Below are 16,412 nucleotides of genomic sequence, written 5' to 3'. Positions count from 1 at the left end.
TCTAGGCCCTCAAGTCTGGAAGGTGCCCAGGAGATACCACTTCTCTGGCTGGGAGCCCAGCTGAGCCCAGCCCTCCAGAACCCTCCAATAGCAGCCTCCCCGGTCTCAGAAGGCCTCCTGAAGGGCTTAGAAAGGCACTTCCGGTTTTTGTCGAAAACTGGAAGTGCCTTTCTGAGGCCTCCAGAAGGCGTTTTGAGGCTCAGGGAGGTCACACGCTGCTTCACAGCACCTCAGACCACCTCCTGGACACAACCAGAAGACTCTTTCGTTTGCATCCAGGAGATACAGGTCCAAGTGTTACAGTAAGGCCCTCCTCACGTTTGTCACATAGCATGGTGTTAACTTTGATTTTGTTGCATGGGGGTGTTAAAAATATTTGTAAACCCAGGTGCCTGATGCCTTAGCTACACCACTGGAGGGGAGGTATCTCTGCCAGCTTCAAGATCAGTGGCAACCACTCCCCCTCCAAGGATGAATTCACCATCCTCCCTGTCCACTTGGCCAGTCTTTCTTGGGCCAATCTAATAAGCCATGCTGGGCAAGGCTCAAGCAGACATGTAGATGGCCTCACACTCCAAAGGATCCTTCCCCCATCCTCAGGTTGAATAAGATGAAAAGAATCCATAACACTGGGATCAACATATGAGATCCCAATGCTGTGTTAATTTTTTCCCCCTTTTCAAAAAGTAGGCAGAGCTGTGGAACCATGACTATCAACCACGTAAGGAAGAGACATCTTTGCATTTCCTGCTCTTACCTAGTAAGGTCAAATGGAAAGCAGACGCCATATCCCTTGGGACAAAGACATATCGCTGTTTACCTTTCTGCCAAACTGGTAGATTTAAGAGTCACTCACAAGCTATGTTTACTGACTTAAATGCCATCGCAAGCCAAGTACAACAATCTCTTCTGAATGTTCATGAAAATGCGGCATCCAGCATTGTTTTTGTACCTCATGTCTTGTTAGGAATAACTAGATTCCTCAAAATACATCCTGCGAGAATTAACCATTCAGAGGACTGGCAGGTCTGCCTGCTTTCTTACAAAACGGGCCCAACTATTAGGGTCCCTGCTCAGTGAACACCCCCTTTTTCAGTAGCTGGTAACAAGAGACAGGGGCTCCAACACAAAACTAAACCATGGCTTGCTTAGTCTTTGGAAAGGGGGAAGTTCGAAGCCTCAGTTAACACTGATCTATTTATTATGCTTTTATTCCACTTTTCCTCCAAGGAGCTCAGAATAGCACACAAGGTTATTCCAAGCACATCCTCAATACAACCCTGCAAGGTAGTGAGGTAGTTAGCTGCAGGTAATTCAAGGCAGTATGGTCATTAGAACTGCTCAGCCTTAAACTGTGGGGCAATGAAGTTGGTAGATTGCTCCTAGATAGCTGCCAGACAGATGGAGGTGCTTGGAGAAAATGTCCTCCCCATGTGACTAAGAGTCCCTCTCCCAGATTCTCCCTTAAGACACTGGGCAGGAGCAGAAACCGGGCAGACTGTCAAGACATGGCAGCCCTCTCAAGTGACCTGAGAGCAGACAGGTAAGCAAACAGGGATTTAGATTTTCTTGAAGGTATAAAAGCCAAAACAAAAGGGGAGATGGTAAAAAGCAAACATGAGGCACATTTGTTTTGATGGGTGAGTCTAGTATCTGTAGCAGCTGCCTTAAACTGAGTCCAATCATTGGCCCATTCATAATGATTGCTCTCCAGAATTGCAGATTGAGGACTTTTCAAGTCCCACCAGGACATATCAGAGATTAAACCTGGCGAAGACCTCCTGATGCCTGAGATGGTGTGTCACATTGGTTCTACCTTACAAGGTGATGTACCAGCCTCTTCTCCTCCCACTTCCTGTCCTGGAAAAGGAAGCAGGAGGAGGCACAAAAGTGAAATGGAGGAGAAGAGTTTGTGGGCGAGAGTATCCAAACACTCTAGCCCGCCATTCTCTTCTGCTCCACACGTCTTCATCCACCCCCCTCTTTCTTTTCTTTTCTAATTCAGGGTGTAGGAGGAGGAGCAATGAAGGTGAGTGGGTGCCTCTGTCAATCTGATGCCTGAAACAACTGCCTCAGTTGGCCTCATGGATGGGATGGCCCTAACTGAATCTGGGCATCGCAACATGCAAGGCAGGTGATCTGCATTGACCTGTGGCCGTGGGCCAGCAGGTGCCACTTAAGAAGAGGTGAGAGTGGGCTGCCCAATTGACCAAGGACACCATTTTAGTCCATTTAAAAAAATGGTTTTGATTGATTCATCCAATCTAGTCCATGATTAAAGCTTCCATTTCTACTTGGAAACCTTGTTTCCATATCACAAAAAAGACCCATGTTAAATCTAGGAACCAGAAGGAAAAATAATATTCTTATGAATGATTTTATTTAAAGCGAGCGTCCTTTTGCTGCATGGAATTAGGATAATATTCTGAAGCCTGAATGGATGACAGTAGAAACTCTAGCTCACTGAAACAGATGTATATTGCACACACTTCCACGAACAACATCAAATTAAGGGCATCTTCCGCGCTCCATCTGGGGCACTGACCTCTCTTTTCCACTCATAGAGAGAAGATAAAAAATAATAGCTGGGAATGTTTATTGAAGGCCTTTCCCCTGGCATGCCACGGCCGTTTAAATGGTTGCAATTCTCTTTAGAGTTTTAAAAGTAAAATTCTCAGTTTACTATTTATTGAGACAACACCAAGCAATGAAATTTGGCCAGGCACGGGCGCACCTTTGCAAACTGAACGCTTTAAAAATAATATCCAATGGTTTCATTGAAAAATCGTCTCTTATCGAGTAGCCGTTGACAGGTGCCAAAGGCCTCCTTGTTTCAGGATTTAAAAAGCAAGGATAAACTTGGGTAGAAGATCCAAATAAAATTAATACTGGGATTCTGGGATTGAGCTATCTTTTTCAATAAAAAATACCCCCTAGGTCAGCAGCCTATTATGCAATGCACAAGAGAAGCCGTACGGTCTGCTTCTTGTTTCATTTGATTTTTTTTTTATGGTTGATTTTAATTACAGCTGCAGCAGCTAGCACCCATGGGTTTGGGATTGTGCCTTTGCAAAAGAAGGTGACTCTCTGGAGCACGTTCTAAATTTAAATAACATTCCGCCGAGAGATTAGACATGGGCAGAAGGCTGTCATCACATGCTTTTCGGAAGAGTTAATGAGAAATAAGGCCTAAGAACATGAGCCCCAGAAACATCCCTCTACCTAACAGTGAATGAATGAAATTCACAACACTGGGACAAACAAAGCATCATAAGGGGAGAGGTCTGATCTAGGGGAGGCTCCTCAGCTCCTGGTTTGAGCAGTACAATTAACACAAGTGGCAAAAGGAGAAAGGCAGTGGTTTTTCATCATCCAGGCATCAGGCATGGCATTCAAATAGAAAAGCGTGTCCTTGTTCTTTAGCTTCTTAATTCAAGATATAGATGTCATCCAGGAAAGGAGGTGTAGTCTGGAGATGGAGCTTTTGCCCTGCGTGAAAAGTATAAGCAGCTTCAGCTCAGGTTTCGCCTCAGATGGAAGCCACTGGCTAGAGATGAAGGAATGTGGACTGGCAAGAAATAGATAATATCTTGAGAACCAGCCTGTGGTGTGTATTTCAGCTGCCTGTGGAAACTTGGAATGCACAACAGCTGTTCATCCAGGATGATGATTGCACTGTGAAGGAAACTTCTGGAGAAATGGAGGATCCTATGAGTTTTTCTCATAGGATATCACCTGAAAAAACCACATTTGGAAAAAAAAAAGGTGTTGATGGTCAGCGTGCCTATGTAAAGTGCCTTGAGTCTATGAGACTCAAGTCTTTGAGAAAGGTGGTATACAAATACTGTAATAAAATAAATAAATCTCAAGCATGGACAACCCAACCATGAGGCCCCCAGATGCGGCAGATTGCAAGGGGCCCAAGAGGGGAGAAGATTCAGGGTGGCTTTCCACCTTGATTCTGCTGCTATCATTGCTGCCACAACCTCCCTCCAGCCCCCGCTGATGCAAGCCATAGTGAACTACTTCACACTCATACAGCAAAAACCTTCCTTACTGTGTTCCATGTGCTGCTATCGCTCCATAAAAGTGTGGGACTTGTGGGATCAACAACAGTGAGCAAAGAACGCAACAAGGATTTTGGGTTATTTTTGTAGCCCAGAGACAGCAGACCTGAGATGGCATCAGGCAACGTTCTGGGTCGCGCCACCACTGACCTCACAGGCTAGATTAAAAACATGGCAGGCATCACAGGATGCCGGATGTATTTGAGTGAAATAAATGGCACCTATATCGCTATGGAAACATGCTGCATTCATTTGGCATTTAAAATAATCCAGCAGTGCAATTCTACAGGCATGTCTACTCAGAGGTAAGCTCCATTGTGTTCAGTAGGACTTACTCCCAGGAAAGAATGCAGCTCAAGTGCTTCAAATTCTAAAATGAGCCATGTCCAATCCCCCAGTATCCTATTAAATTGATAAAAGTTGGTTCAAGCCAGTCAGAAGAAAGGACCCCTTCATGCAACTCAACATCCACAGATAAAACTCACTGTCCCAAGATGTGGTCATAATTGCTGGCTTATGGCTCAGTCCTAAAAAGGTCTTATACTGGTGGCATAAGACCCTTTATGGCTGTTGCGAATAGGACACACCATTCAGGGCGGCCTGGCCACCACCACAAGTAGAAAGCAGCCAGGCCTGCACATCAGTGGTCAGTGAATGCCTACCAGTGCTGGTATGTCAGAGCGGGTAGTGAGAGTGAGGTGGGAGAGAGCGGAATAGGGCAGGGGGTGGGAGAAACAAGATGGAGACGGGCAGGAAGGAGAGTGGATCAAGGCTGGGAAGGGCTGGGAATAATATCAGCTTATTAGCTATGCTGGCTAAATGGAACCTCAGTGTGCCACTCAATACCAACAACTGGGGAAGGCTATTGCTATCATGGACTTGTGAGTTTCCTGTACAAATTTATTTTTTTATTTTTATACCAATGCTTTTCTATTTTCTTACTGCCTCCAAGAAAACTGAATCATTGCTATTAATGGCAGGATGGCCTAGTCTACCTGCAAAAGGCCACATCCCTTCCTGTCAACCTCAATGACCGTATTCTTTCTTTCTTTCTTTCTTTCTTTCTTTCTTTCTTTCTTTCTTTCTTTCACATATCACAAGTACTCTTTCAAGCTTGGCTCTTTTGATTTCTGTGAGCAGACACATCACCAGGAAACTGGTGGCTGGCTGAGGACTTAAAAGAACACAATATCCTTTGATAGCCTGCAATCTCTCTCCTTTGCTTTTGGAATAGGATTCCCTTCAAGTCGCAAGAGAGACGGATAATCGTTTTTTGTGGCAGTTCAGATTTGGACATGGAAAGAGATTGAAGCAAATCACGGAGGGTTCTTTGCTGGAGCTGAGCTGGATAAAGTATCCCAGGGGCTGTGGGGTCCAAAAAATTGCTATCAGGGGCAGGATCAGTTGTTTTGTTACCTGATCCATGAATAATTTTGCTTCCACTATGCCTGGTGTTTGCATTTGGAAATAAAAACAGATTTTGCAAAGACACCAACCATGTCCAGAGCTCTTGTTCAAAGCAAACCAAACCTGGATGCATTTCCCCTGGACTTTTTGTGTTGTGGAGCAACTGTTTCATGGCTCAATCCTATGGTCTCCAGCACTGGCATTGGCGCTAATATTGTCAAGGCACACCATCAATTTTTTGACAATTGACAAGGCACACCATGCTGCTGGTGGGGGGCTCACATCGTCCAATGGCCCTACTAATAAATGACTCTCCCCCAAATTCCTGTGGCAGACCTGTGGACCATTTGGGGCCACGGCATACTGTTTGAAAATTGCTGCCCTAAGTGGACCCAAAGCAGCAAAGAAACACACACTCACATCCCACTGCTTTATGCTAAGAGACCAAGTAGCTGAGGACAGCGGTGGACCTCCCAATCATTTGATGGGGAAAATGCCCTCGGCACGGAGCCTCATGTGCCTTTAGGACCCCATGGAAGCCTCTCTGAGGCTCCTGACATGGTCGGAGGAATCTTTAAAGCGTCGGGGAAGCTCAGAGAGACTTCCCCAATGCGTCCCAGAGTTGTGCAAGGCTCTGTCGCTCTCCAGGTAAGTGGGGTGGTGGATATGCACACAGAGGGGTGGTGACATCCCACGGGGGTGCCATTGTGGACCTTTGCCCCGGGGTGTGGGGCTGGGGTGGTCTACCACTGGCTGAGGATTTTTCTGGCATGCATTACACCACAGTCGATATATTCTTCTGCAGATTGGCCTTGTCTGTTTTATACTGTGCATGCTGTACATATGCCCCACTCAAAGTATTTGAGCACCACGTGCATTTTAAAAGCCAACAAAAAGATATTGTAGTAGTCCCATTAGACTGGGTGAAGGACTGCTGCCTATACAGAGCTCCTGTTCTCTAACCAAGAGCTCTGTAATAATCCAGAGCGCTGTGTAGGATAATGCCCACTACCACCTCATCCTCTACGGCTGACCTAACAGAAGGCACCGCTTCCTCACCTCCATCTTTGCAAGTCTTGTTTCTGTCATTTTGCAAGTTGTAAAGCAAATTGGAGCAGAAGTCTACAAGCAAGAGACCAAAGCCTTTAATTAAATCAGATTCACAAACATAATCAGTGACAGATGGTACTGAAAATAAATCAGTCAGGTTTATTGTTTACAAAAAAACATATTTGTACATGCAACTGCCAAGGTGAAAAAAAAAGCCATTTTTCCAGAAGGAAAACTAATATTTTTAGGCTTTTACAATGTCACGCTGAATCCTAATTGACGGCAGAGCACAAATGCCAGTAATTAAAAACTGCCGTTTCCTTCGGGAAAAGTGAGAATACGTTTTTGTAAATCTTTTAACCCTTAACTATTTTTTCTGAGTTTATAAAAAAATGTTTGCCTACCAAAGCCTGAAATACAAATGTTGATTGCTATGAAGCTGAAACAACTAAAGTTAGAGTTGTCAGTAAATTGCAAGGAAAAAAAATTCAAAAGAAAAAAATATGACTATTTAGGCTGAGATATGACACTTGTTTGTCTTAAAATGTCATTAAACACAACTTGACCCAAAGGACACACCACCAAGCACAGAATTTGTACACTTCCTGTACAGTGCAATCCATTGCATGATTACTTAGAAGTAAGTCCCACTATGAAATGGAGCTTACTCCCAGAACAGTGTGCATAGGATTGAAACCTTTTTAATTTTTTTGCATATATATACCACTCTCCTCCCAAGAAGGTCAAGGCAGTACAAATGACCCCTCTCATCTCTTGTATCCTCACAACAACCCTGAGCGGTAGGTTGGGCTGAGGGACCATGGTGGTCCAAAGTCACCCCATGATCTTTTTGGCTAAGCGGGGATTGGAGCCCAGGTCTTCCTAGTCCAAGCCCAGCACGCTAACCAGTATACCTCATTGGCTCACTAGGCTTGTCCTAGTGGCACTGAGTGCCTATGGAGTACTAGGGAGGTCTGCTGGATTTGGAGCAAAGAGTGGTTGCCAGTAAGGCCCAATAGCAAGGAGCATGGCAAAGTCTCAGATAGCAGAGAGGCAGCTGGTTGGAATCAGGACCTGGGACAGCACCCAAGGACAGGAGTAAAGAAAAACCACAGGTGTTTTGGTTGCAGCTGTGACTGGGGGGTGGGCAATCAGGACTGGGACTGCATTGAGCTTGAGAAGTGCTTAACGCTTCAGAAGCTGCTATTTGCACTAGGAAGGAAGCCTATTTGAGAATGTCAGGACAAAGTTACTGATAGCTGTCAAGTGGGAGCCTGGACCCAAGGCCCAGGAGCTGAGACAAGATGGGAGAGATCTGGGGATGGGGAGGGGCTGAGCTAAGAATTAGAACAAGTCAAGAGTCAGAACAAGCCAAAGTTCAGCCTTTTATTGCATACACATTTGTCAGTGGATGTGTTGCTTAGAGTTTTTATATTCTCTGACTGAGAAGCAGCTCTATCAATTTTACACTGCCACCCATTCTCTCCACAAAAGCTTGCGGAGAGAAGAAGCTTGTGGAGAGAGACAGCAGAAGCCAACATCATTCCTTCTCCACTCATTCTCTCAGAACCAGTGTCCATCAATCTATAAGAGATCAAACATGCTCACAGATGGCACCTGCTCCCCAGCAAGGGTGAGAAATGGCCCCACAGAAGGTGTGAGGAATGTATTGGTTTTCTTTGGCAGCCTGACTTAGCAATTGGGCAGCCAAACCTGCTCATCTGGGTCATGCGATGGAGTGATCAAGCAGTTTCCATTCCACCAGTCAGGTAGCTTGATGATATCGTCAAGCCCAGATGGTGTAGTGGTTCAGGAATTGGACTAGAAGATCCAGGTTCAAATCCCCACTCAGCCATGAAGCTTCCTGGGTGACCATGGGTCAGTCACTGTCTCTCAGCCTCACCTAACTCACAGGGTTGCCGTGAGGACAGAAAGCAGGAAAGGAACCATTTACACTACCCTGAGGTCCTTGGAGGAAGGGTGGTATAAAAATGTGAAAAATAAAGAAAATTTTTAAAAGATCATCAAGACAAAATTATATATTTCCCAACCCACAGAATGTTTTCATTGCTGTCTGCCAGTCAGTTGAGTGACCTATTTGTAGGAGCTCAGACAGGACTAGCCACTTGCTTACTTTCAAGTGTAATGACTGGGGATTCCTTGAGCATTGTAAGTAGCTGAAGCTAGCATCTGCCTAGCTAGATTGTGATGACAGACTTTTTGCTGCTTTGTGCTAAGTGATTTCAGACTTCCCCCAGTGTTGGGGGAGGGGACTGAGAGCTTTGAGTACTATCCCAGCTCCATCTGCTGGGCATTACTGGCTACTGCATGCATTTGGTGAAAACCTTCTTTGTGCTTTCCAGCCAAGCTGGGTTTTCCCTAAAGGCCCCCCTCTGTTTGGTCTCTGTAGCCTGGGATGGTGGCAGAGGATACAAACTCTCAAGGTTTTTCCCCCCATTCAGCTACTGGTTCAATAAAGGGGAAGCAGAGAGCAGGAAATTGTGGAGCATGCTAACCACTAGGCACTACTCCCTCGGTCAGCTTGCCTTCTCCTGGGACTCGCTCTCTTCTCTGACAGTGAGGATTCTTCTCCCCCCCCCCCAAAAAAAAGACATATTCCAACAAGGAGAATTAGGCTGCAAATCTGAATTCTTCTTAAAGAAATGAAAACGCTCTTATCCTGAATCTGTACACTGTCATCATTGCTTAAGTAATTGTATTAAACCGCTGCTTAAGAAGCTGTTTTCTTATTTATGACTGATTAATTTTTAAAAAGCACTTCTGATTAAATAATTGACAAAGTGGGGTGAACTGCTGCCCACTGGCCTTCATCACTTAGGTCCTGGCAAAGCCTAGTGATGATGGCAGCAAACCCTGTGTGATATGCTATTGTCATGTCTGACATGCATTGCTATGACACCCCTATTCTTGCCCCAGAGATTACTTTCTGAGGGAACCCTATTACTACACAAAGGAAGCTGTCTAACACTGAATCAGATCTTTAGTCCATCTTGCTCAGCATGGTCTAAACCAGGGGTGTCAAACTCATTTCATATAGTGGGTCAAATAACATTCATGGTGCCTGCTGAGGGCTGGAACTGATGCCATTAAGCAGGAAGTGACATCATTAAGCAGGCGATGACAAGATAAGCACTTTTTCTCACTTAGTAACTCAGCTGTAAACGACAGAAGAAAAAAAATGTAAATCTTAATAATATCTTCAAAATACAGGAGAGCCCAATTATCACTCGGGCCGCTCTTTCAGTAGTGACACCTCAGCAGAAGTGGCACTGCTGAAAGGGTGACTCACACAGTGGTGGACCCCCCCCCAGTCCTGCGCCCTGGGGCAAAGGTCCATGATGGCGTCCTCCTGAGGGATGCTGCCACCCGCCTGCACTCAAATCCACCCCCCTCCGCCACTCACTGAAATGTTCCAGAGCCTTGTGCGACTTCAGGACACACCGGGGAAGCCTCAGGACTCTTAACTGTGCATCTGGCAAACTGGAAGCATGGTTTTCGAATGCATCAGGAGCTTCAGTGAGGCTTCTGTGCCATCCTAGAGACATGCGAGGCTCTGTGTCTGGGGCATTTGCCCCTTTTACTTAATGGAAGGTCCACCACTGGACTCGCATGATAATTGGGCTCTCCCAGTGCTGCCCTCTCAGTAGTGCTAATTCTGCCGATGCCTCATTCTCTGCTCAGCAGCTGAGAGGGCAGCTGAGAGCAGCTGAAGGTGATGCTGGGAAAGCCCAATATCATGGGGGCCAGATAAAGATCTTCCACAGGCCATATCCAGTTGGCGGGCTTTATCCTTGACACCCCTGGTCTAAACAGACGGTACCATCAGCAGCTCTCTGAGGATTCAGGGAACCATTTTCCTCTGCCCTGTCTGGAGATCCTGGGGCACAGAACCTGGGATAATGCAAGACAAATGTTGATAAGCCCTGGAGGAGAAGTTGCTGAATTTGCCAAGGGCTTCATGGCATAGTCATCCAACAGAACTGTCAGGAAACCAATTCCAGAAAGGTAGCCATATTAGTCTATCACTTCCAAAGCAACAAAGAGTCTCGCAGAACCTTAAAGACTAATTTATTTCAGGATCAGCTTTTGCGGACTACAGTTCACTGCATCAGCGGCATGGAGATTACTGTAGTTCACAAAAGCCTGTACTGAAATAAGCAGGTGAGCCTTTAAGGCGCGACAAGCCACTGTGTCTTTTTTTTCCCCTGTGAGTTAAAGATTATTATCCCCATCTTGCAGCTGAGGCTGAGAGGGAACGGATTATGTAAGACCACCTAGTGAGTTCAGGGCACAAGCAAAAGTCAAACCAGGGAAGTACGAATTCATTGCGCAGACTTGTAGGCGGTATGCAACACCAATGCACAAGTTGCCTCTGCACCCACCCTTCGGAGCTTTCTCTTCCAGGGACCTGGGAGAGGGACCGAAAACTGACGGTGTCAACTCTAGCATTTCACATGAGCAATATTTTAAGGACATCCCTGAAATCTTCCCAAAAGGCAAAACAATGAAAAAAGAAGGCCAATGGTGTACTATTCTTACTGTAGTAGTCGTTTACAAATGTCTAAAGCAGTTCTCACTGTGCATTGTGCTCCACTAGGTGGGTTGTGAGCCAATTTCAGCTGGGTCCTCATTCATTTCAATATTTTATTTTTAATATATTAGACTTGATGCTACACTGGTAGGTGACTGTATTTGGGAAGATGTTGCAGATCTGTACTTTTAACAGGCTACTATGTACGGTATATGCTTTTAACAATGATAGTCAGTGGGACTTACCCCTGGGTAAGTGTGGGTAGGATTGCAGCCTAGGATCGTTAAAAATGTTCCTGCTTGATGATGTCACTTCTGTTCACATCACTTCCGGTGGGTCCTGACAGATTCTCATTCTAAAAAGTGGGTCCCAGTGCTAAAAGTGTGAAAACCACTGATGTATATGCTTTTAACAGTGATAGTCAATGGGACTTGTGAATAGGATTTCAGCCTTTGGGATGTTTATGAATTTTTTTTAAACAGATTGGCAACTGCTTGGAGAAGGAGGGTTCTCCTTTATTTTATATATATTTTAATTTAATTTTATAATAATATAATATATAATTTAAGAGTTATATATATTTTAACTTTTAATTTGCCAGCTGGCCAGCACTGCACCCAGTACAAGTTTGGGGCCAAAAGTAGCGCAACCCAAGGCAAGGGGAAAACTTTTACCTTACCCTGTGTCATGCTGCAGTGGCCCCAACAGGTCTACTCGGACCCAGGGGTCGTGCCTTGAGGCCAGGGAACAGGGTCAGGATCCAGCATAACTGCCGGATCCTGGTCCTGCCTCACACTCCCCACCCACCCGCTCCTAGGAACGCCTGCTGCCCATCCTCCACCTGCCCTGAAGTGCCTCCTCCCCACCCTTCCCACGCTCCCCCCAGACCCTTGCGTCAGCTGAGCTAGGCCAACACAAACTTACCCTCCAGGCCTGGATCTGGCAGAGGAGGCCAGCGCAACTCCTTGTGCTGGCTTCCCCAACTCCTAAGTTCGCGCAAATATGCCTTATGGCACGTTTGCAACATCCCCAGGTCAGAGTAAGTGACTAGCACCTGCCTAACCTGGGGGTTAGGATTGCGCCCTTAATTGATTTGATTTGATCATATTGGGGGGGGGGGTTTAAAAATTTTCCTGCTTCTCTGGCCATGACATCATTTCCGGTGGGTCCTGACAGATTGTAATTCTAAAAAGTGGTCCTGGTGCTCAAAAGTTTGAGAAGCACTGGTCTATAGCAGAAAACTCAGTATGGTACAAAGATTAGATATGAAGAAAAGCCCTGCCCAGAGATGAAGAATACTTAGGGTGAAGTATTCGAACTTAGGGTGAAGACAAGATGCATTAAGGGAGGAAAGAAAAGGACCACGAAAACAGGGCCCATTGGAATAAGCCCAGAGTTGAACAGAAGTGTTTGAGGAGGTACTTGAAGGTAAAAGCAGAGAAAGTAAGTCAGATTTTATGGACAGGTATTCTACTGAAGGGAGATGCAAGGGACAGATGCCAGAAAATCAAGACTGCCCCAGTAAACAGGAACCATTGGATCATATGTGGTAAAGGAGAAAAAGTGAATGAGTTTTCAAACTAGTGGACTCTCTTTCTCTTTGACGTGTGAAATCAGTTCTAGAGCTATTTTGTGTTTCTTTTTCCCCATCCTAGATACAAATAGCAAACTCTTCATTCCAATTCCCCGCTCCCAAAAAAACAATCAATGAAATTCATATTCCTCAAGTAACGAACATAGGAGATATGAAGCAAATTGATTTTTCGCATAGAGGAACAGAGGAACCTTAAAAGAATTTTGCTCCACGGTCAAGAAATCGAGAGTATGACAATGCCCGACCCCACTTTACTTCAACAAAGAGCAACACACCAATGTGATTGCCTTATAAAAGCCCTTCACAAAAGAGAGCTTCGCAACACTGCTTGGTGCGCAGCCAAAAATTAGAAACGATTCAATGATTAGTCAATATAGAAGGTCGGTGTAAAAATTAAACCAAAAAAGGGCCCACAATGTCAAACACAATTCTTCAAATTGATGGCTGTATTACATAAAATTGTTGGCACACAGGTAGCGGGTCTGACACGCCATGCATCATGCTTCCTCTGCCCCCCCTTCACCTCTCGGTTTACCCTTCGCTGCTGCTCTGACAGGGAAACTGAAATAGAAGGACTGCCACAGAGGATACAGCTGTGAAGCTGTGTGGCTTTTTAAAATTCTTTTGTACAAAAGGAGGCAGAGAAGAAATTCACAGATGAAATAAGAACTCTCATGGGAACACTAATCCCAGATAAATAAGGTTCTATCAAGTATTACCAACACACACTCAACATCAACCTCCGTAAAATTAGAGCTTCCACATCAGGGAACAAACCAGGCAGGCACCCGGCAAGCCAAATGCTGCTGGCCTGCTTTGTGCTGCACTTTTGCACACACACCCCCCATCCAGCTGCTGTGTCCACCTCCTCCTGCTTTGAAAAGGAAGAAGGGAGGAGAGCAAAAGAGGAAGTAAGGCAGACAGTAGAGTAGCAGACTAGAGCGTCAAAGATACTCCTGCCCACTACTCTCCTCTTGGATGGGCCTATGGCTTGATCCAGATGGGCCTATGGCTTGATCCAGTAGGGCTGTTCTTATGTTCTTATGTACATTTCCTTTTCTGTTCAATTTCCTTCTTCCTCTCTGAATCCAGGAAGCAGAAGATGGTAGAGTGGAAGACACAGGCAGAGATGAGTGAGTGGATGGAGACGGGTGGTGAATGCCCTGGTCACACACCACATTTCAGTTATGTGATATGTGCATGTAAAAATGTCAGAGAAGCACATAGAAAGTCAGTGGTTGCAAAGCACTGCCAGGGAGCTGGGATTGATTTGGCTTTGGCCGCCCACCCTAGCTACTTTTGGTTCATGGTACAGTAGTGAGCAAGATGCTTCTCTGGGTCGAGTGCAATGCTCTGTTCCAGAATTTTTTTTTTTTAACTGAAAAGCCTCAAAATGCATTCTTTCAACACCTCCTTTCATTTCACACTGAAATATACATTTGCAAATGCTTGCTGTGGCACAGTGTTTCAGTCTCACAATCACAAACACAGAAGTGCAAAATTCAGCACGCACTGGCAAGATGTGAGTCCCCAAAACAGATTGCATTTTGCCACCAAACAAGCAATCATGGCTGACAGCCTATATATGATAGCCTATATGTGCAGCCTATTTAGACACACCCCACATGGGGTACAGATGGCTCTACATGTTTAGGTAAGCCAAAACGTTTATTGAAAGGGGTTTGACTGACTCCATACCTGCCAAAACAGTCCCCAAAGAATGAGCACCTAAGATATATGCCAAGGGTCGCTAGGGGGATGCGGGGGGTGTGGGCCACACTAGGTGACGCGCCGGGGGGGGGTTACATGCCCTGGGAAGGTGATGTGCTAATATCGTGGTTTTAGGAGCTACCACGTCATGCCATCTGCCGTTGGATGTGGAATTCCCAGTGGAGTGCAATGCAAAAAACAGAATTGAAATAGCTCCTTTCCTTCAAAAGTTATGGCCAAAAAACCGGAAAGAAAAAATGAATGGATCCCTATGGAAAGTGAAAGTGAGCCATATTGTGCATTTACTCAAGAGTAGGCATACTTGCCATAGTCCGTCAGAAAGGGCAGGCTGAGAGGAATCCAACGACACCTGAATGGTCCCGATCTAATGAATGCAGCCCCAAAAAAAAACACCTGAGAAGGAGGTTCCCCCATTCCCAGCTGTGAGACTATTGACCCAGAAACGAAGCCACATGGCTGCATTTACTCGCGAGCAGGTGAACGTGCCTTAGTCTGTCGGAAAGGGCAGGTTGAGAGGACTCCAAGGACATCAGAATGGTCCTGATCCAATGAATGAAGTCCCCAAAAACACAAAAGGGAGAAGGAGATCCCTGCCTCCCTCCCAACTGCCCTATTGAGCCCTATGGGATGCAAAGCAGCCTCACGGTCGCGTTTACTTGCGAGTAGGCAGATGTGCCTTGGCTGGTGGTCTGAACCGACAAAGGGGAATGTGAGGACACCAGAAGGGTCCAGACGGAGCTGGAATGCAACAAACGCTCCGGAAGGCAGCCTTCCCCCCCCCCCAACTAAAAAGGACAAAAAGAGGCTTGAATGGTAAGGGGAAGTTTTCTATTTTGCACTTGTGAAGCCAGGTGGGTCTTTATCTTGATACGCCTCAAATAGAAGAACTTTAAACTTGGCACTGGGGAGGGCTGAAAATCTCACTGATTCTTTTTTTTGGGGGGGGGGGGGTTATTGCAGGCAGACTACAGAGTAAGCTCCATTGACCACTATGGGACTTACTTCAGAGTAGACATGCATAGGCTTGAGCTCACAGGCTGCAATCCTACCCACACTTTCCTGAGAGTAAGTCCCATTGACCACAATAGGACTTACTTCAGAGTAGATTCACTTGGTAGAACAGGACTGGCTCCCCCTTATTTAATTATTTTATTATTATTTATTTTAATTTGCTTGATGATGTCACTTCTGGCCATGACATCACTTCCAATGTGTCCTGGACAGATTATCATTCTAAAAAGTGGGTCCTGGTGCTAAAAGTTTGAGAACTGCTGCAATAAGGTGTTAGTAAGTTGATGCATGTGTGTGTGTGAGACTCTACAAGTTTTCAAAATCACTAAAATCAGAGTTTGGACCATCATGTTATATTTCAATCAATGCGTAATTTCATGCAGAATGTAATGAAACAAACCACATTGAAATATCTGTGTTCTATCAAAAGGTACAGCCAAAAAACCAGTGGGGGCAGGGCAACGGTACATCACCACGCCCACCACCTGGGGCATTGTCCCGCCCACTACATGGGGTGATGCGCAGGCCTCCTGTACCAGGTGACGCGAATCCTAGTGACGCCACTGCCAAGGGTTCGCAGTCTTCTTTTGCATAGGACAGACATCAGGTCAGTCAATAGTAAGAACACATGAACATTTGATACACTTGTGTGGACCTCCCAATTAGGCTACAGAGCTAAGTAAAAAGAGATGGGCATGGTCTGGAAGGATGCAAGCCCAGGCAGAGAACGACATTCAAAGGACACCTCTATCTTTGGTCGGCTTATATATGTAGTAAGCCAGACCTGAATTCTTTTTTAGGACTATTGCAGGCCAGGTGAATGCATGTTTTTGGGACTATAGGCTGGATGATTTCAGGTGGTGGGAAAGATGCAGCCCATGAACCAGAGGTTGCCTATCCTAATATATGCCTTAACTTTAGACCAGTGGGATTTGCTAATAGTAAGGCTGATTTGTAGATGATCATCATGGCCAGTTGTGGGGAAACTGATTGAATGGGA

This window comes from Tiliqua scincoides, chromosome 8, assembly GCF_035046505.1.
Source record: "Tiliqua scincoides isolate rTilSci1 chromosome 8, rTilSci1.hap2, whole genome shotgun sequence".
Taxonomy (NCBI): Eukaryota; Metazoa; Chordata; class Lepidosauria; order Squamata; family Scincidae; genus Tiliqua; species Tiliqua scincoides.
This window is presented reverse-complemented; position numbering follows the sequence as displayed.